Source organism: Leptonychotes weddellii, chromosome 9, assembly GCF_054177405.1.
Source record: "Leptonychotes weddellii isolate Sample4059 chromosome 9, ASM5417740v2, whole genome shotgun sequence".
NCBI lineage: Eukaryota > Metazoa > Chordata > Mammalia > Carnivora > Phocidae > Leptonychotes > Leptonychotes weddellii.
The window spans coordinates 108,782,386-108,804,193 of NC_138377.1; the positions used below are offsets into that span (position 1 = coordinate 108,782,386).

A 21,808-nucleotide genomic window follows, 5' to 3' on the forward strand; every position below is an offset into this window, starting at 1 on the left:
CATATTTATAACCTGTATTGTTATACTGCCATATTTATGACATGTATTGTCAGGACTGCTGCCATGAACCTGGGTGTTTAAATATCTCTTTGAGACCCTGCTTTCAATTCTTTTGGGTATATACTCAGAAGTGGGATTGCTGGATCATATGGTAATTCTATTTTTAATATTTTGAGGAATTGCCATATTATCTGTCCTCTTCTTTTCCTTACAAAATATCTATTGAAGATTCTGGGATATTTGACCTATAGAGTGTCCCACAGTTTTATTTTGGATGAGGCAATTAACTATGTTCCTTCATCTTCTTTCTTCTGCTCATTGGCAGCTGGATTCAGTGCCTGTGTCAGACTTAGATTTTACCTCTTTGACAAGGTTAGGGCAAGCACATAATGTCTGTGAGTGTAGCAACTGTTGGTGCTCAACACCACTGTTACAGGATGATTTATAGCTCCCTAAAATCCATATGTTGATGTCCTAACCCTTGGTTTCTCAGAATGTGGCTTTATTTGGATGAACAGTCTTTACAGAGGTAATCAAGGGTGAGCCCCAAATCCAATACAACAGTGTCCTTAAAAGAAGAAGAAATTTGGACACAGACATATACAGAAGGAAGATGATGTGAAGATACAAGAATGCCATATGAGGATGAAGATGGCCATCTCCAAGCCAAGGAGAGAGGCCTGGAGCAAATCTTTCCCTCACGGCCTTCAGAAGGAACCAGCCCTGCCAGCACGTTGATCTCAGACTTTTAGCCTCCAGAACTGTAAGGCAATACATTTAAGCCACTTAGTTTTTGGTACTTTGTTATGGCAGCTCCAGCAAACTAATATAGTCACAGGTTCTTATGTCAGTGCCTTGCTGGTCATTTTGGTTTTCTGATGCTTGCGTTCCAGTAGGTCAGGAAGACCTCATGGGATGGAAATCCTCATGTCTTTGCATTTTGGTATCAGTTTGCTTATGCCTTCACACTTGAAAGGCAGTTTTTCCTGGATAGTAGATCCTTGAGTATCGTAAACATTCTGGAAGTAATTAATCATAGTTGTCAAAAAGTCTGATAATTAGGGTGTCTAGGTGGCTCAGTCAGTTAAGTGTATGCTTTTAGCTCAGGTCATGATCTCGGAGTCCTGGGATCGAGCCCCACATCGGGTTCCCTGCTCAGCGGGGAGTCTGCTTCTCCCTCTCCCTCTGCTGCTCCCCCTGCTTCTGCTCTCTCACTCTCTCTCAAATAAATAAAATAAAATCTTTAAAAAAAAGTCTGATAATTATCTAATTTAGTTTCTCTTATGTGTCCTCTTTTATTTTTATATGCTCAATGGATATTTTTTCTGTGTGTGTGTGTAGTAATTTTATTAGATTATATCTTGATGTTGGTCATGCTGGATCAGCATTCTCAAGTACATGGTGGGCTTTCTCAATATGTAATTTCACTTTTTTAAAAGATTTATTTTTTTTGAGAGCAAGAACAGAGCAAGAGAGAGCATGAGCGGTGGAGAGGAGCAGAGGGAGAGGGAGAAGCATGTTCCCTGCTGAGCAGGGAGCCCCATGCGGGGTTCGATCCCAGGACTCTGGGATCATGACCTGAGCTGGAGGGAAATGCTTGACTGATTGAGCCACCTAGGCACCCCACTCTTTGTTTTAAATTCCAAGAAAGTTTCCAATATTTGTGTTTTTTTCCCTTGTTTTAGTTTTTTCTTCATGAACTCCTGTTGTGGATGTGCTAGATCTTCTTTGCTTGTCTTCGGTAGCTGTCGCTTGCTCTGGAATTCTTTTTTACCTCATTTTTGGCTTTTAACACTTTCTTCCTCTTCATCTTCTATTTTGTTATGGAATTTTCTGTTCTGTTTATTTGTTCTTGCATTCCTTCTAGTTTAGTCTTAGTTTCTGAAATAATTGCTTTCTTTTAAGAGTGAAAACATGTCTAATTCTTTCTTGAGCCCTGACATCTGATTTCTGAGTATTTCTAATTTTGATTCATATTGTTTCATGTTTTTTCTTAATTTCTTTCAGTTCAGTTTGGAACAAAGTTTATGTTTTTGATCTGTGTGGCATATATTTTTGGCATGCTTTTATTGCCTGAAGGGATGTTATTTTGCTCCTTGTTCTCTCCCCCTCACTTCTTTTTTTCTTATCAGGCTCTCATGTAATGGTATTTGATCATGATTTTGTTGTTGTTGTTGTTGTTCTTTTTAATGTGAAATTAGTTTTCCAGAACTAAGGAAGTAATCAAGGAGATGTGGTTCAGGAGAGCTTTTCTATGCACATACAGCTTTGTCTTCTGTTATTTATGTGCAGTGTTACATAAAAGTATGACTTCCTGAGACTCACTATTTCCTTTCCCCACTTGTACCTGGACCTTCTCTTTTCTTCATCTCTGCGGTCTCTGTCCTGTTTAATTTTGATGCCACTCCCAGTGGACGTCCTCCATGTGGGTCCTGAGTTGGAAGGGAGCCCTGGTTGCCTTTTGGAGAGCTCAGAGCACCTTGGTACCCACTGTGAACTCTTTATCCCTCTACTGCTGTGGACAAACACCCTTCCCAGATTCTCTGTTGGGTTTCCCTGTGAATGTCTGTTGGCTCTTCCCAGGCTCCCCTGTTGTCAGGTTTCTTAGACACCCTGCTGCCTTACTGGTTGCTTCTGCTGATGTCAAGACCCACACAGGTCTTGAGGCTGTTGGTAGTCTGTTCCCACCTGCTTGTATTTTGGGGTTTGTAGGGAAACATTGTCACCTAGTTGTGTTGTAAATGTTGTCTGTGGTTTTGGGGTTTTAATCTACAGTTGCTACATTTGTTTTATGTGGGCATTTCAGGAAATTTCAAAACCATGCTCCTGACAGCACTGCCACCTTCCCATGCCCTGCTTCTAGATCTTGCTTATTGCCTGGGCTCTTGATATGATTCCGCTGAATATCTGAGCCCTTGGGGCACATCTGTTCTTTTCTGTGGTTCTGCCAATGCTCTAGTTCAGATCCAAACAGCACCAGAAGGTAAATTTGGAAGGGAAGTGTGGCCCTGTCAGTTGCTGGTGGGAGAACACCTTGTCGGGGGCAAGATCCTGCAACTTTCCTTTATTTGTGTCACAGAGAAATATGATTTGGGCAAAAAAAAAAAAAAACAGGGGGAGAAGAGTAAGCGACATTTATGTCTACGTGGAGTGTGCGGTTCAGATGCCAAATGGCCAGTTTAGACACCATAGCAAAGGAGAGGCTGTGATAGGATGCTGGGGGGCAGGGGCCCTGGGAATCTCGTCTACCCTTGTTCTAGCCAATCCCATGAATTCCTAGAGGTAACCTTGGTGAGTGGTGGTGTGGACTCCCCTGTCACCAGGCACTGCCATGTGGCTCTGGGCAGTGCTGAATGTCTTCTTCAGCAGGTCGGTCGGGTGGGTGAATGACCCACCTGAGACCTTACTCACTCTCCTGGTGGCGGCCATCCTGAGGACTATTATTTTCTGGTTGGCCCCTTTCATTAGGTCTTTATCTCCAACAGACTTTCACATATGAGTTGGAAATAGACACAGAGAGCTACAGAATGGCCCCCTATTAGTCGGCCATGGCTGCTATCACAAAGTACCACAGACCAGGGGGCTTGAACAACAGAAATGTATTGTCGTACGGTTCTGGAGCCTGGACGTCTAAGAACTTCGCGCAGTAAAGGAGCATAGGATACGGGGGAGGTCTGCATGGGATGGAGTTTGGTCAACGTGGGTGCTGCGGGGTGAACTCCTGGCAGTTCCTCACAGACCTGGGGGCTAGACTGGGTCTGAAGCATGAATGGAGAGTTGTGACTGGGACCAGGGAGTGTCTGCTGGTCGAGGAGGTGGGCACCTGTCACCTGTGTGGGTCTGAGCCCAGCTGTTGGTGACTTCATGTTGGCCTTGTAACACGGGTAGCCTAGTAGTATAGCAGTGACCAAGGATGAGTGTGTGTGTGCGTGCACACGGGCACATGTGTTCACACACACATGTAGTGGTGACAGGCAAAAGAAATAAGACAAGGTCATTTAAGCTTGGGTTCTGTCCTCCTAGGGAATGGGAAAACCTGGAAGGTTTGTGTACCTAGGCCTCGTATGGTGAGACTGATTTTAGGAAAGTGTCTGGAGAGCTGTGGTGTTCATATCGAATCCACCTATGTTCTGATTAGTTCTGATGAGGCCTGATGAGTGGATGGATAGCCCCCTGGTGCTCCCTTAGATGGTTCTGATTATGCCAAGTCAGTCCTGACTGGCAAGCTGGACCAGATAGAATCGAAGCAGATTTTTCGTCAGTAAAGCAATTTTGACTTCGTTTAAAAAATAAAAACAAAATAACTGAATATTCTTGGTGGGCCCTGAGTGTAGAGACAGAAGGAAACACAGAGTAGGGTTTGAAACTAGTAGTACTAATAATAACAGTGATCAGAAAATGTGTCTCTGGGGATTACTTTCAAAACCACTGGCATGTGCGTTTGTGGTTGTTTCATACCAGGCTGTCCAGAAAGGGATTTCAGTGGGGAGTCCAGAGAAGGAGGGTGACCCCTGGTTTACACACCACCCAATGGGTAGATTTCCCATGTGACTGAAATGAAAAGACTAAAAATGGAAAGGAATGAACAGAGCCAAAGCTTACAAAATTCCAGGTGGGGACGGTGATGAACGCCAGTCTGAATCATTTTGTAGTTCCTGGAATGTTCTCACGTAGGTGTCTAAGCCAGAATCGGAGAGAGTGCCGCACTTCCTCACAAATCCTGTCTGAGGTGTTGCGTCTGCCAAGGAAACACCAGCATCTCTCAAGTGAGGCAAGAGTTGAGGAACCTCCTGACGGCCTGCCCAACTTTGAAAATTCGTGTGTCTCAGAAACGCACTAGAGCTTTTCCCTGCTTGTTCGAGTTGAAATGTGATTTTTGAGACCAGGTGACTTTGCCTCTTGTCTCTTCTCACGTTTTCCTGTATGTGGCAGAATAATATGAAACCCTTCCCATTATTCTGCAAAAATCAGAATCATCCAATGCACACTACCCAGCCTGGTATGAAACAACCACAAACGCACATGCCAGTGGTTTTGAAAGTAATCCCCAGAGACACATTTTCTGATCACTGTTATTATTAGCACTACTAGTAGTTTTAAAGGAACATTTTGGAAGCACACTTCGCTTTTTCTGTCGTATTTAAAGTATCTTGTAAAATCCATCCTAATGTCTTGTAATTCGCAGTCGTCAGGAAGCCTATGTCCAGAAAACTTCATACAGGATGAGGGAGAGAGAGAATGCCCTAACCTCAGTGGGGAAATGCCAAGAGTAGGTCTGACCTAGTAACTTAAGTATTGGCTGTTGAGGAAGTGAAAAAGAGGGGCTTGGAAAGTGCATGAGGTCAGAGGTTCTTCTTCTGGGAGAGGGATACATCTTGGGAAGCACAGTGCCTCCTGGAAGTGTAAAAGGAAAAAGGAATCAGCTGGAGGTAAGGAATTTAGTGAAACAACAAAGCATCAAGGAATGAAACTGAGAAAGACCACAAAGAGTAGAGGGGAAGAGGGGTCAGAGGAGGAGGAGGGAAGGTAGGGAAGGAGGAGGAGAGGAGGGGGAGGAGAGGAGGAAGAGGGAGGGGGGAGGAGAAGGAGGAAAAGAGGGAGAGGGGAGGGAAGAGGAAAGGACGGAGAGGGAAGGAGGGAGAGAAGGAAAACCTCTATTATTTATTAAAGAAACTATACTTCAGAGTTGTAAGAAATGAGGATATAACTAAGCCAAGTTCTTTTTTTTTTTTTATAAAGATTTTATTTATTTGACAGAGAGAGACAGCAAGAGAGTTCCCTCTCTTGCAGGGGGAGTGGGAGAGGGAGAAGCAGGCTTCCCACTGAGCAGGGAGCTCAATGCGGGGCTCGATGCGGGGCTCGATGCCAGGATCCTGGGATCATGACCTGAGCCGAAGGCAGACGCTTAACGACTGAGCCACCCAGGTACCCCTAAGCCAAGTTCTTAAGCAAACCACACAAATCCCTCTTACTTCCTGCACCCAACTCCCTCCCCCGCCCAGCCCATCTCCTGCTTTTGCTGGTCCAGGCAAACTGGAGAGACTAAGGAAAATAAATAAAAATTTAAACAAACCTAGAATCCATACAGTGTTACTGTAAGAAAAAAAAAAGAAATGAGTCACAAAATATTTAGGCATATGAAGAGTCAAGAAGTAAAGAGACGAATGCAATATAATTAACAAGCAATTGCAAATGTTAAAAACACCATGAGTCAAGAAATTCAAAAAATTAGATTGGAAATGGATAAACACCAGGAGGATATGAAGTGGGAGTTTATAAAACTAAGGAAAGGAATTTTCCTTTCTTTCTTTTTTTTTTTCCCTAAGGAAAGGAATGGAAGAAAAAAATAAAGTTATCTCTGAAATGAGTAGTAAATTATAAGGTGTCCAAGGGGACAGGAAGTTGCCACTAAAAGTACAGTAAGCAGAGAAATGAATAGAATCAAGAAAATGACACAAATAAAGAAAGAGATGGAATACTGACAGTTGGAAAAAGATCCAGCATACCTATAGTTGGAGACCCTGAGGAAGAAAAGAGAAGCAATGGAACAGAACTAAAATTAAAGCTGTAATTCAAGAAAAAATTCCTGAAACAAAATATCTGAATCTGCTTGGAAATACAACTGGCCTTTGAACCACATGGGTTTGAACTGCATGGGTCCGTTTCTTTGTGGACTTTTTTTTTTTTTTTTAAGAGAAGTACAGTACAGTACTATAAATATTAAAATTTAAAATTTTAACATTTTCTTTTCTCTACTATGTTGTAAGAATACAGTAGATAATACAGAGAATGTACAGAATATGTGTTAATCTAAACTGCTTATGTTATCGTAAGGCTTTCCATCAGCAGTAGGCTGTTAGTCGTTTAGTTTTGGGGGAGTTAGACGTTGCATGTGGATTTTTAGCTGTGTGGGGATCGGCACCCCTAATCTCCGCATTGTTCAGGGACCACCTGTAGTCTGCTATCATTCTGAGAATGGTCAACTCAAAATTATGCTCTAAAGCTATTAGACTTTAAAGATACATGTACCGTAAATATAAATAAAGATAAATGTGCCATCAGCTGGGCCTCCAGGCAAAACGAACAAGTAACACGACATTTTCAAGAAACTCAAGGAAGAAAATATGAGCTAAGGGTTTTATATCCAGTCAACTGTCCTTGAAGCATCCAGGTTTTAGAAAAATAGTTAAAAGATGAAAGAAGTAGAAGAATACTGTACCCACCAGCCCTATTTAAAGAATCTACCAGAATTTGTGGTGTGCTGGGGGTGGTAGAAGCGGTCTGCCCTGGATGCAGGCAATAGGAGTTGCTTCATCTGCAGATAATTTAAAAGCAATGACAAAACTGACTAAAAGCTGGTCTGCTTTTTATTATCACCATGTTCCAGCACTGTTAAAGAATGTCAGTTGAGAAATGCCCCTCCTGAAAAAAAAAATCTCTTTTTGGTCTAATGTCTAAGCAATTTTTCCTGTTACTGGCATTTTAGTAATGTGCACAGGCTTCAAATGAGCACATCCGTGTTAGTTATGGTTTAATAAACATTGCTTTCTACATGGCACTGAATTTAGAGAACTCCCCCTTAGTCATCCTCTGACATACGTAGACTCAGGTACGCACGGATATTTTGAGAGTTAAGTTATAACCATTCAGAATCACTCAAGTTCCTTTCATGTACAGGCTTCTCCTGTGGGACTAGATATTCCTGCATTTAAATAGTAGATTTAGAAATAAACAATACTAGCACAGTAATAGTGAAGACAAAGAAACAGAATTTGAGTTTCTTCAATTCTGTCATTTTGTGTGACCATGTGGCATCTTTATTTTGTGTTTAAAGTTGAAACAGTAAAACAGAGCATAAACTGTGAAGTGTAATACTTTCGTTTGTTAGCAAAATAGTTGACACAGGAAATACTGTACTGAATTTGAATTGTAAAATGGAAATTAAAAAAAATTGTTATAAGTTAGAGATCAGGTCAAGCAAATAATGACCATTACTAGTTATTATTTGATAACTCCTACAGATATTTTTGTCGTCTCGAGGGTGGAGGTGTTAAAAATGACCCCACTCTGGCTGTCAAATATATGTATGCCATGCAGTAGAGGACAGATTTCATTCAGTGAAAAGATGTTTGGGGCAACTTTGGCAAAAGGACTGGTAGTGGGTATTAATATGGTTTTTAATTGCATATGTAACTACATTAAAGGTAGGGGTAGATGTGGAAGAGTAGATATAAATGTATGTAAATTGACAAAATGGAAATAATCAGTAACAGTAATAGGTGAACGAGGGAGAAAGAAAGAAGAAAGTAGAATAAGCTCATGGATTGTCCTGCAGGTAGGAAAGTCAAAATATAGACTTTCCTAAATACCCAAAGTGGGGGAAAAACCTAAGGGAATGAAGAAAATAGACTACAAAGTGAAATACACATGGTAACTACAATACACACAAAAAATGACAGAGCTGAAATTGAACACACCAGCCACACTGAGAAATTGAAGTGGATTTTTTAAAAAATCTATTTAAAGAGTATTTACATATTTATTTATTTTTGATTCTACTTACGAGTTTATTAACACTTCTTTTTTTTTTAAGTTTCAATTTAAACTCCAGTTAGTTAACATACAGTGTAATATTAGTTTCAGGTGTACATATAGTGATTCAGCACTTCCATACATCACTCGGTGCTCATCACAACAAATGCCCTCCTTACTCCCCATCACCTAGTTAACCCATCCCCCACCGACTTCCCCTCTGGTAACCATCAGTTTGTTCTCTGTAGTTAAGAGTCTGTTTCTTGGTTTGCCTCTGTCTCTCTCTTTTATCCCCTTTGCTCATATGTTTTGTTTCTTAAATTCCACATAAGTCAGTCAGATGGTATTTGTCTTTATCTGACTGACTTATTTCACTTAGCATAATACTCTCTAGCTCCATCCACGTTACTGCAAATAGCAAGATTTTATTCTCTTTGATGCCTGAGTACCACCTCTTCTTTATCCATTCATCAGTTGATGGACATTTGGGCTCTTTCCATAATTTGGCTATTGTTGATAATGCTGCTGTAAACATCGGGGTGCATGTATCCCTTCAGACTAGTATTTTTGTATCTTTTGGGTGAATACCTGGTAGTGTAATTGCTGGATCAGAGGGCAGATCTATTTTTAACTTTTTGAGGAACCACCATACTGTTTTCCAGAGTGGCTGCACCAGCTTGGCCTTCCCACCAACAGTGCAAGAGGGTTCCCCTTTCTCTGTATCCTCACCAACACCTGTTGTTTCTTGTGGTTTTGATTTAGCCATTTTGACTTATATGAGGTGATATCTCATTGTAGTTTTGATTGACATTTCCCTGATGGTATGTGATGATGAGCATCTTTTCATGTGTCTGTTGGCCATCTGGAAGTCTTCTTTGGAGAAATATCTTTTCATGTTTTCTGCCCATTTTTTAACTGGATTACTTGTTTTTTTGCATGTTGAGTTTTATAAGTTCTTTATATATTTTGGATACCAACCCTTTATCAGATATGTCATTTGCAAATATCTTCTCGCATTCAGTAGGGTACCTTTCAGTTTTGTTGATCGTTTCCTTCGCTGTGTAAGTAGATTTAATCCACCGAATAGAAGACTTTCAGATTGGTTCACACAGTGGTGCCCAGCTCTGCTGTTTAAGAAAGTCATGCCTAAAACAAAGTAATTACAAAGGCTGGAAAGGATGGGAGGGTGTACAGAAACAAAGCCAGTAGAAAGAAAAAGAAATTAGGGGTTTTAATTCTGATTTCAACTGTGAAAATAAATTAAAGGAAACCTCATTAAAAATAATCTCAGGAAACAAACTGAGGGTTGCTGGAGTGGTGGGGGGTAGGAGGGATGGGGCGGCTAGGTGATAGACATTGGGGAGGGTATGTGCTATGGTGAGCGCTGTGAGTTGTGTAAGACTGATGAATCACATACCTGTACCTCTGAAACAAATAATACATTATATGTTTAAAAAAAAAAAGACAATAGCAGGAAAGGAAAAATGAAGGGGGGGAAATCGGAGGGGGAGACGAATCATGAGAGACAATGGACTCTGAGAAACAAACTGAAGGTTCTAGAGGGGAGGGGCGTGGGGGGATGGGTTAGCCTGGTGATGGGTATTAAAGAGGGCACGTTCTGCATGGAGCACTGGGTGTTATATGCAAACAATGAATCATGGAACACTGCATCAAAAACCAATGATGTATGGTGATTAACATAACAGATTAAAATAAAAAAGAATTAAATTTATAAAAAAAAGTTAGAAATTTGATTCTAAGACCTCCTTTAGGTACACCTAATATATCTGATACATTTGCAATACTTAGTTCAAAACATTTTTCCCTTTAACATTGAGGAACCTCCTTGAAGCTGTGAAGCAGGAGATATGGACAGAAGCATACTCATTCTGGAGACCATGACAGCCACTTGCTCTCCAAGATGTGTGAAGGAGACAAAGGACTATGCCCCCAACATACCAGACTTTGTACCATGATAATAGAGAATACAACTTTGTTTCCAGAATACATGGAACATTTGTGAAAGTTGACATGTATTAGGTTACAAAGAAAACTTCAGTAAGTTCTTGTAACATGGAAATGATTCAAACAAAGTTCTGTCATCACAATGCAATAAAACTAGAAGTTAACCATAAGATAAAAAACAAAAGGGCCTTTCAACTTGGAAAATCATAAGATTAAACTCTATAAATTCATCAATCTATGGGATGCACATAAAGCTGTGCCTTAAAATAAAAAAATAAATGAATGAATTAAACATCCAACTCAAAATGTTAGATAAAGCTACCAAATAATCAGAGTGAGAGCAGAATGGCAAATAAGAGTAAAGTTGGAAACTGAACACAGCCTAGGATTTTGACACAAGGCAGGACTTAATGCAGCATAACTGAGGTTTCATTCTCTTGTTCTCTGGGCTGGCAGAGTTACGTTACCTCCCTGGGCCTCAGTTTCCTCATCCATGAAGACACTTGACCTAACGGAAAACCCATCTCACGGTAATATAAACTTTTTCTCGTGTAGTTGGAACGCATGGTTTCAGGCAAGGCTTGATCTAGCAGCTTGGCCTTGTTATCGTGGGTCCAATTTCTTTCTCACAACCCTCTCTTCTGTTATACCAGCTTCATCTCGAGGCTGGGTTAGTAAGAATATTCTGATTGTGTATATTTCTGCTTTGGCAGTAGAGGATTTATATTTGGTTCTCCCAGTAGTCCTGTCTTAAAGAACAGTCTTGAGAAAATAAATTGATAAGGTTGGACCTACAAAACAGCAAATTACTATGATAAAGTGAGACTAGCAAGAGGCCTCTGACAACCACCGCCATCTGAAGGACACACTGATGATGTATTGAGAGCAAACTTCTTTACCAGGCTGCTTGGGAACATTGCATGCCTGTCTGGGGCCAGTATCCAGCCTCCCCGTAGAACCAGAATGAGAGACCTCGGTAATCGACCGGCCTCGGTGATGAGTCCAGGTTGTAGTAATCATTAGGTAAAAATGAAATGCATCATTAAACCAAAGGTGGCCTTGTATGTGGTTAAGATCCTGACACCTCAAGGTCATGGGTTTATCGGAGTCGGAGGGAAGCTGGTAAAACAGCAAGTCATTGTGTGTCGCCCACCCACGTCTCCACTCTGCAAGCTGTCTGGAGATTCGCTGGTATGGACCCTGGGGTGACCACGCTGCTTCCCACTTCCAGTGGGCTTGGGTTACCTGCCAGAGGTCTGAGGTTTGGTGGGTGTAAACATTTCTGCAGACATTTCCAGCCCAGCCACCATCTCCCTGTGTGTTTCCTTCAGCTCCTGCATGCGGAGGGATACGCAGGGCGATCCTTGCTTGAGGAGAGCCCTGTTTTGAAAGTGAAAATCATTTCCTTGCCTTTCTTTTCTAGATGAGAGGCTATTTATTGGTGGTGTATGTGTGGGGAGTAATTGGTTTCAGTGTTGACACGGATGACACTGTTAAGGATTCCTGTCTGATACTCAGTTTGGGGGCCCATGCCTGGCAATTTTGGTTCCTTTCACCTTCTGCTGATACATTATTTTTGAGAGTCTTTTCTAGAAAACTTAAAAAATCCAAACTCACCTTTGACTTTTGTCATAGAGGCTGGTGTGTCATAGATATGGAACCCCCCTGGGTATGTGGTACTGTGAATTGGTGACCTCCAGGAGAAGTATTACCTCAGGGACTCCCTCCCCACCAGCAGCAAGTTAGGGAGCAAGCCAGGATGGGTTGGAGGGGCCGGGCCTGGGGGCAGCTCTGAGGAGGAGGTGGAGGACCCCCTCCAGGCCCCCTGAGACAGATTCCTGTCTTCTGGGAAACCCGTGACTGGGGAGGGTGCAGGCCCAGGGAACGTGTAGGAAGGGGTTTCAGAGTAGTTCAGAGGGACTTTGTGATCCAAAGCACCCAAGTCATTCTGCAGCCAGCACCCCTGGGCCAGGGTCCTGCTGAGGTATAAATGGTGCTAGGAGCCCCTTGACCTGCCCCAGGCCCCTGCCTCCCTCTGGGTTAGTGAGCTTTGTCTCTGAAAATGCCGCATCCTAGGAGGGCACCCAGACTCTCATGCTCTGGTGTGAGGTGCGCTGCCGGCTCTGAAAGAATATCTGCTGGGGACTGTGGAGGTGGCCTGGGTGGGGGTTCTGGAATCAGGGAGTGGGACCTTTCCTGTGTGCCGGGTGCAATGAATGCTGACCTGGGTCTGGGGTCCCCCCTCTGAGGGGCTCGACGTGGGCACTAAACAAGTACCTGATATGTTCCTTCTTGGGGCGCTGGGGAATGGATGGGAGAGAGAGTGGGGCCGGCCCCAGGGCAGCAGGAATTGAATGGCTTTTTGACAAGAGTTGGCATGTATTTCTCACTGAGTACCTGCTGGTACCTCATGTCAGCCTCATGGCAATCCTGTGACGGAGGTTTATGGGAGACTCTTATTATCCCCATTTCACAGCAGAGGACACTGAGGCTCAGGATCACTGAGCTATTGAGTCTTGCACCAGCACTCATCCCTAGTTCCCCTGAGTTGGCCTCTGTCTTGATTTCCTCCCAGTGAGGGCTGAGTGTTGTCCTGAAGGCCAAGGAGGGACTGAGGGAGCTTTAGGATCCTGTGAGACCTGCTCTGTTTCTTTTTCCTTTTCAAATTTTATTTTTTTATTTATGAGGGAGAGAGCGCCCAAGCAGCGAGGAGCAGCAGAGGGAGAGGGAGAAGCAGACTCCTCGCTGAGCAGGGAAGCCAGACGGACGTGGATGTGGGAGGGATCCCAGGACCTTGGGATCATGGCCTGAGCTGAACGCAGACACCTAACCGACTGAGCCACCCAGGCGCCCCCCTTCCCCCTCTTGCCTTCTCTGTGTCTGATGCAGGGCCCGAGTCTGTGGTCACAGTTCCTAAGCAGAGGCGGGACCTGAAGTTGGGCCTTGGACTCAGAAGCCTGGCTGTCTCCCTGTCTCCTGCTGGCTCTGGCTGGGATGCCGTGTGGCCCTGTGCTCTGCCGTCTCGGTAGCCGTCATCTCTGATGCTTTCCCCCCGCACCACCAGCACGGCCCACGTTTCCCCTCACCCCTTCCTGTTCTCACCACGTCTTCTTCCTCCCTTTGTTGGCCGGGGCCAGCCACAGAGAGGCGAGGAATGAGAACAATCACAGGTGCATCCGAATTCTCAGTGGCCACTTCCCCAAGTCAGACTCAAAAGGACAGCACTAAAAGCATGGCTTGCACGCTTCTGTCATCTCGACAGTGTTTTCTTTCCTTTCTTTTTTTTTTTTTTAGAAAGCAGGCAAGCATGGAATATATTAAGCGTTATTGTTGCTTCAGCTGTCACTTCATAGTGAGAAAAGTGGTTGTTTCAATTAAAATGGATTTTGGACATAGTTCTTTGAATGGGTAAATTGCAGAACATAGCACCAGTTGTGAGACGGTGGATTTAGGCTCTTAAAGAGGATTGACAATAAGTGGTCTGGAATAGTTCCAGTGGTTCTCTGGGAATCTTGATACAGATTGGGTCTGCCAGATTTAACTGGTTCTCGCTGCTTCTCCTGGATCAGTTGACCCTGACCAGCTCAATGACTTCCAAGGAATGTACATTTGCTTTATCTGGAAGCTGAAGGAGAGAGGGAGACAGAGAGAGAGAGACGTGATGATGTCCAGATCCTGGCTTCTGGGCAACCCCGCCCTTCTCTGATGGCCTCAAGACCCGGGAGGAGCCGTTGAGGAGGAGGGCCACCTTGGGTGCTGCCAGACATCCCCCTCTCCCTGCCGGTCAGCGTTTCAGGCTCAGACACACTCTCTTAGCCTAAAAGGACTCCCTGTTTTAAATATGTTAATAGAGCAAATCCTTCTGCTTCCTCTTCTCCTGCCCACGTGGGGCTTTTCTATGTTCCTTATGCCCCTGAGGAGAGAAGCCATTCTCTGATCACCCAGAAGGATGAAGCCCCTTCCTATTATGTTTCCCTGTCTTCTACTGTCCACTGTTTCCAACTGTTAACCTATGTGGACCTAACTCAAGTCTTTTGGATTAAATTTTTATTATAAAATATTCGACATACAAAAAGGTAACAAGAATTATGTGCTGAACACCTGTGTGCCCACAACCCACTTAAAGTAGAGAATACTACTATGTCGGTTATCACCTTCTGTGTAACCATTTATGCCAAAACTCAGTGGCATACCTCATTATTACCTCACACATGGAGTCCGTGGGTCAGAATCTGGGAGCAGCTCGGCTGGATGATTCTGTCTCAGGGTCCACATGTGGGCGAGGGCCATAGTCATCTGAAGGCTTAACTGGGGCTGGAGGATCCACATCCGAGATGACTTCATGTGGCTGTGGGCGGGAGACCTCAGTTCTTTTGCATGGAGCCTCTCCACAGTGCTGCTTGAGTGTCCTCACAACATGGCGGCAGCTTCCAGCAGAGTGAGTGATCCAAGAGAGAGTCTTGAGAACACTGCAGTGCCTTTTATGATCTAGTCTCCTTAGCCACACATCGTCACCTCTGCCTTACTCTGTTCACTAGACCCACGTTACTAAGCCCAGCCCACTTTCAAGGAGAGGGGAATTAGGCTCCACCTTTTGAAGGGAGTGGAAAAGAATCAGTGGACGTATTTTAAACCATCATCATTAACCGGTATAGCTGGGGCCCGTCCCTGACTGCATCCCCCTGTTTCCCACGCAGAGGTAACTACTATTAGAGTTTGGTGCGTGTTTTAATTTTCTGCATTAGTCAATATACCTGTGATTTCTGCATGTCTCTAAGCATTGTGTAAATGATATCAAATTGTATGTTTTTCTTTCTGTAGCTTGCCTTTGTTTTGCCTCACTTTATATCTGCCCGTTGCATCCATGTGAAAACGTGTAGCTATCCTTTATACCTTTTTGCTGCTGTGTGGCATTTCATTGTATCTGTTCTTCATTGGCAGGTGTTCAGATGGTTTCCAATTTCTTGCCGCTACAGACAAGGCTGTTATGAATACTGGTGTGTGTGTCTCTATGTGACCATGAGCTAGATTTGATTAGAATACTTAGCAAGAATTGGAATCGCTGTGGGATAAATGTATGAATCTTTACATTTTCTAGAAGCGGCCGAGTTGTTTTCCCAAGTGGGTCTACTAATGAATGTTTCCACCAGCTGCGTGGGGGTTCCCCTTCCCCTTTTTACCCTGATACCACTTGGTATTGTCAGATGTTTTTAATTTTTGTTAGTCTGATTGGGTGAAAGTGGTCTCTATGGGGGGGGGGTGTCTTAATTTGCATTTCTCTGCCTGCCAGTAAGGTTGAACATCTTTTCATGTATTTATTTTCATATATTTATGTATATTTATTTTATGTATTGATTATTCTGTGAATACTGAATAATTATGCAGTATAAAGGTGTAAAATATAAAGTATAATTATTCAGCAAAAGGTTCATACCTTTTGCTCCTTGTTTTGAATTTTCTTATCGATCATTTAATCCTTCATCTGATTTATATATTATAAATATCTTTCCCCATTTTTTCCGCCCAGTGAAATTTCTTGGGCCACACTGCCAGGATTAAGTCCCAGCTCCAGAACTTCCTTATTTTTTTTTTAAAGATTTTATTGATTTATATTTAGAGAGAGAGAGAGAGCACACCAGCAGGGGGAGGGGCAGAGGGAGAAGGACAAGCAGACTCCCCGCTGAGCAGGGAGCCCCACGTGGGGCTCGATCCCAGGATGCTGGGATCATGACGTGAGCCGAAGGCAGATGTTTAACCGCCTGAGCCACCCAGGTGCCCCCACCTCCAGAACTTCTTGTGTGGCCTCAGGTACACCACTTAATAACTTTTGTGTGCCTCAGTTTCCTCATCTGTAAAATGGGGGTGACAACAACCTTGCTGCCTCACAGCACTGCTGTGAGGATTAAAAGGTGCACCTCTGTGAAATAGTTAGTGCCTGTCACAGTAAGCGTGACATGGGCCAGAAAGACCCTGATGTGCCCTGCATGGTCATATCAGACCGTGCACATGCATCATCACTTTGCCCGGAGCTTTCTTGAGCACCGTGTCCTCATTTGATAAGATTGGCAGGCACTGCTTCTCTCTGGCTCTCAGCAGTCTAGATGACCCTCCCTTCCGCATCCCTGAGCTGCCTGAAGAGAACATGAAATCCCCGCCTCCCTCCAGGGGATGCAGCGGGGAATTGGAAGGCAGCAGACTCCTCGCAGCAAAAATAGAAGCCTCATTTGCCTGGGAGAGAATAACAATGAGGTGAGCCTGGCAGATGCAGGCTTGGAAGGCTCCTCTGAACCCTCCCCTCCATCCCTGGGGTCGGCGCAGACCTGCCTGAGCCCGCCCCACCAGCCCTTCCTTTGCCCTTCACCCTTGTCTCTTAAGACACCACTTCTGGCTGTAACGGGGACAGTCCTGGCACCGCGTTCTGATTTTCATCCCTCAGCGTTGCACTGTCCTCTTGTTCCCCAGAGCCAGGTGAGAACTCCAAACAAACACAAGACTGGTTTAATATCGAGAATCATCAGAGAAATATGTCAGATGTTACAGTGTAAACACCTCGGCTAAGAAGAGCCCTGGGAGCCGTGATTCTGTCCATGGAGCGCTCAAGGACAGATCTATTGAGATTACAGCGCGGCTGGATCAGGGCACCTTTAATTTCAACCCCAACATTAATAAATTAGCTCAACACTGCTGTAAGGAACTCTCAGGTTCATTTGGTAGAGCCTCAGATGATTTTACATAAAAGCAAATGCAGAAAAAGTAAGTTGGCGATAGTGGACGTTAGAGCCAGTTTGGGTTCAAATTTTTAGGTTTTGAAATGGATTGAAATGATCCATGTCTCTACCCCCAAATCTGCCATCAGTGTGGCCTCATAGGCCCCATGGACAGGAAACAAATAATCACCTTCAAAGAACAGTCCCCATTCAGGAAACTAATCAGGGATAAATAGTCTCTGCATTGGAATCTGGAGTAGGGAGTGAGGGTCTTCCCCAACCAAGGAGTTTGGTGGTAGAATGTGACGCTTCCTCCGTGGCTGGTCACCTCCAGACTTTGAAAGATAAGCTTCCAAGAATGGAGAGTTTTACCATTTCATTGGTAGCGATTTGTGTGTTTCTCGTAATAATGATGTATTTTTAATAGTGTTTTTAGAAGTGCCCTTCTCAAACGAAACAGTTTTTGAAACTTTGAGACCTTTGAAGATGGATTTTTAAATCCAGTTTGTTCCCAAAACATTTGCTCAAATGAAAGTTTCACGGTTTGAGCTCTTTATTCTAAAGATGCAGCTTTCTTCCCAGAAGGAGAAGAATAATACATACTGGTGTTTATAAATAGAGTTATTAGTGTTTGAAGACTTTACCCAGCTAGCGAGGGGACTGAGTTTTTCAGAATTTTAAGATTTTTACTTGTAAACAGCCCATTGGTGTCCACTCAAGCTGGAAGATCCCCCAACTTTCCCATCACTGCTCCCCTGGCCCCTTCCCCCATAACCTGGGCTGCATCCTTTCTATGGCTCTGAGGACCTGGAGCCCCTCTCTGAGCCCAACCCCTGTTTCCCCACTATAATTGGTCTGTGACCAGTACTCGAAATGTTTCCTAAGGGCCCTCTTTCTTTCCCTTGGAATGACCCTGCTGTGCCCACTGAGCACTGTCCCGGTGAGTCCTTCCCATCAGGAAACAGCAGAACCCCTGCCCCAGCCCCACGGTAAACCTGGGGGAGCATCCACACCCCCACAGAATCCTACTGTGCGGTTCCAGCCATACCTGTGGGGACGCTGGGCTACTCATGCTGCATCCCCCAGGGGCAGCTTGGTGGAGCTATAGTACCAGGTCCCAGGAGGCCTTTTCCTGCGGCAGCTTCTCTGCCAGATGCTGACCTCTGCTGGCTGCCTGTTCCCCTCTGGGAGGCAGCGCAGTGCAGATGAGCTCCGTGGCCCCCTGGGCTGGCCCATGAAGGCCACGGGAGTGTGAACTCCTATTCCAAGCTCTCCATCATGCAGACGTACTGACAGCCCCATGAGCGCCTGGCTTTCGGTGCCGGCTGCAGCCACTGGGCTGGTACTAGAAAGAACCACGCCCGAGCTGGGTACAGGGTGCAGCTGATGCGCCCTGCCTTTGATGCAGCCTGACCTTTCTCCCCCATCATTCTGGCCATGGTGCTCTGAGCAGACCCTTCCCAGCCCTATCCCAGACCCTCTGCTCAGTGTGGCCCGAGTCTTCCATCGGCAAGCATTTCACTGAATCTGGGTCCTTATTGCTCATCAAATTCTACTTATTCTACGATCCAGCCACAGCCCCAAACCCATGTGCCCAGGGCCCAGCCTCTTATAAAGCACAGGGTTGCCTATTTGCTTCCAGGAAACGTGCTTCCGCCGTGCAGGTCCCTGGCCACTTGGTTAGCCTGTGAGATCAGCCTTCTGGCCTCCAGGCACACTTCCTGCCTCGGCCCTGGACACGTCCACCTCTGTCTGCCTCTGTGCCAGGCTTCCTCCCAGGGCAGCTTCCAGGCCTGGGAGCCCATCTGACTGTGAGTGTTGCCTTCACTTTGCCAAGAAAAAGTGCTTATAAAGTCTGGTTGTGACCTGCGTGTCCCCTGGCCCAGCACCGTCCCTGCTGCAGGGCCTGTCTCTCCGGCTCTGGGTGGAGGCTTGCTTGAGCTGCTCTCTCAGGGCCCGTGGAAGTTCTCTTCGCCTCAGGGGCTTCCTGCCTCGGGGGCCCCCTCCCCTACCATGCGGGCCGCTAGTGGGCCCCGAGGATGGCTTGTGGAGTTGGGGCCTCCCACCGCCTCCCCTGGCCTAATATCAAAGGTGAGCAGCAGATTTATGAACCGTCCACTCGAAGCCATGTTTCGGATTTCTGTTTGCCTCCCAAGAGCCTTTCAAAGGCTCGGTGTGATCAGAGCTCCAGTTGATTGCCAGAGATGTGCATGTCCAATAACAGAGAACCGACAGCGGCAGTTGTGGTGGGCATCCTGTGAGAAAGTTAATTAATCCTGACACCGAGTACCAACCGCCTGCCTCGGCAACAGTAATTGTAGGAGAGCCGAGCCACATGGTATTTTCAAGTCAGGCAGCTGGAGGGCTGTTTATTGGCAGTGTTCTCTGTGCCTGAGTTCTGCTGTGGATTCAGTGGCCTAGGCGAGGGCCCACCTTTCCTTCTGTACTGGTTCCAAGGGCCTGGGGTCTCTGGACCCCGGAGAATCCAGTCATCAGCATGCGGACAGAAGGAGCCTTCGTGGAATCTCCCAGGTTCCTATGGCTTTGTATTTCCCGCCTCCCCTGGCAAGCTGGAATACAGGATAAGCCACCCTCCTACTCCCCCCAAATAACTTGTGGGTGGGCCAGCAACTTGGAAAGTGGAGTGTTTACATCTTATGGGGAGACCTGTGGACTTCATTGCCAGCCTGGGGCTTGATAAGGATGAGGAGATTATTCCAAAAATGGCTGTGCATTACCAGAAGAAGAGCAGGCTCTGGGATTTCTGCCCAATCACTAGTAGCCAAGAGAAACAGGGGAAGGGACCTGGCGGCCCTTGATGCCTCCAGAGAGGGTAGAAAGAGGATGGGGACGTGTGTTTGGTAGAAGTAGGAACGACCAGGCCGTACACGGCCGAGAAGAGAAGACTGGGTTGTTCTGAAGTGTCGGTGATTTTCTGTGTTCATCTGGCTGCTGGAACGGGAGCAGGCTCTCCCTGGGTATCTCTGGCCAGGTGGGGGACTCAGGGCCAGCAGGGACCAGCTGACCCCCAAGGGCCTTCCCAGGGCTCTGTGCTCATGACTTTGTTGGTTTTTTGAAGGTGAACCGTCTGTCCGGAAACACAGTTCACTAAGAATAACACAACCCTGCTTTTGCCAACACAAGCGAGGGACCCCGAGAGGGCGGGGAGAGGGCACTGCTGCATGGCCAAGAAAATTCATATTTTTCTTTGGAGGAAATGGAAAGTGGTGCTGGGTCCAAGTGGTAGGTGACCTTGCTATTGAGTTAAAATGCTGCTGGGGAAATTAGAGAAGACAAACATGAAAAGAATGCTAATGAGTAGTGGTGGACCAGAGCCCAGAGCCCTGATTCCTCCACCATCCACAAGGGGTACTTGTGTGATGCCTATAAATAGACGCTTAAAAACCGATTCTAAATTGAGTTAAGATGTGGGCCTGTTTCCTCCTATGGAAAAGCGTTATGTAAAGTGCACAGCTCTGCCCTTTTTTCCAAGGCAGCTTGAGGATTCTGTGCCTTTGTGGGGAATCTGTGTGGAGCTTCTGGGGGATGCTCAGGCTACAGATGAATGAGACTCTTGTCCTTTTGAGAGACTCGCAGGCTGAGGGCAGGCAGAGGAAGAACTGTGGCTCCTTCCTCCAGGTAGAGCAATGGGGCAGGCCTCACCTCCAAGGCCAGAAAGGCCAGCTGAGCCTGCAGACTAGCTCTGAGTTTCCCCGAGGTGCTTCTGGGATGGGAGGAAATGGGTGGGCATGTGGTCATTTCCATAGGCCCACCGTGGCTCTGGGCAATGCAGGTGGCTGTGGACCTGAGAAGGGGAGGTGAGAACGTGGGGGACATGTGGGGAGAATTCTAGCCTGTGTTGGTAGTCCAGGGCTTCTGGGCTTTTCCCTGCAGTCCTCTTGGTCAAAATTGCCCAGAGCTGGAGTAGGGGATTCTGGAAGAGGACAGAGGTCTTTCTCACTGACCTGCTTGAGTTCATAGAGCCAACTTGTAACAGAGTAAGGAATTGAGGCCCTGTCTTAGGACCACTAGGGAAGATGTTCTTGCCTCTGGACGCAGCATTTAGTGTGTGTACCAACCCTGACATCACTTCTTTTTGGAGGTCCTGGGATGGTGGAGCTTGGGGGTAAAGAAGGAAATACTGTTTGATGCTAATGGGTTCCCAGGCAGTGTTTTGGGGTATTTATGGCATTCACCTTCCCAGCCACCTCTGAGATTGATCTTACTGTCCATGCTTTACATGTGATGAAATGGGCCGATGGTGTAAAGGCATTGGAAAGGCAAGAGAAGCACCATACCTTTGGAAGAAATTGGACAACTGTGTGGATGCTGAGTTCCCCCTGAGCAGAGGCAAGCAGATTACAGATATACAAACGGCTTGGTCAGAATGAAAGCATCTTCAGCCTTCTAAGGGAGAGCCAATCCTTTTTTTAAATGTCTGGACTAGAGGCTTCTGCAGTGGGCCAGTTTGGGGTGGCAGGGAACTCCCCCAAATTCCCTGATTAAAACCCACGGTTAGAAATGTCTGTCTAGGGAAATGAGAGTGACTCTCATTAAAAGAAAGTCAACACTGGGTCCAGGTTAGACTTTTGTGATAAAGTAGA

The 21,808-nt window shown here is 45.5% G+C and overlaps 1 protein-coding gene across 5 annotated transcripts in view; it reads left to right on the forward strand.

Moving 5' to 3' along the window:
• Nucleotides 1-21,808, forward strand: part of APBA2 (amyloid beta precursor protein binding family A member 2) — a 223,033-nt gene that overhangs the window by 79,241 nt on the left and 121,984 nt on the right. Inside the window, exon 1 of one of the 5 annotated variants that reach the window (XM_081831513.1) lies at nucleotides 10,976-11,027. The exons of the other annotated variants lie outside the window; for them this stretch is intronic. The gene's annotated coding sequence lies outside the window, so the exon portion shown is untranslated. Of the gene's footprint in view, nucleotides 1-10,975; nucleotides 11,028-21,808 lie in introns of those variants that run through there. 5 annotated transcript variants of the gene reach the window in all.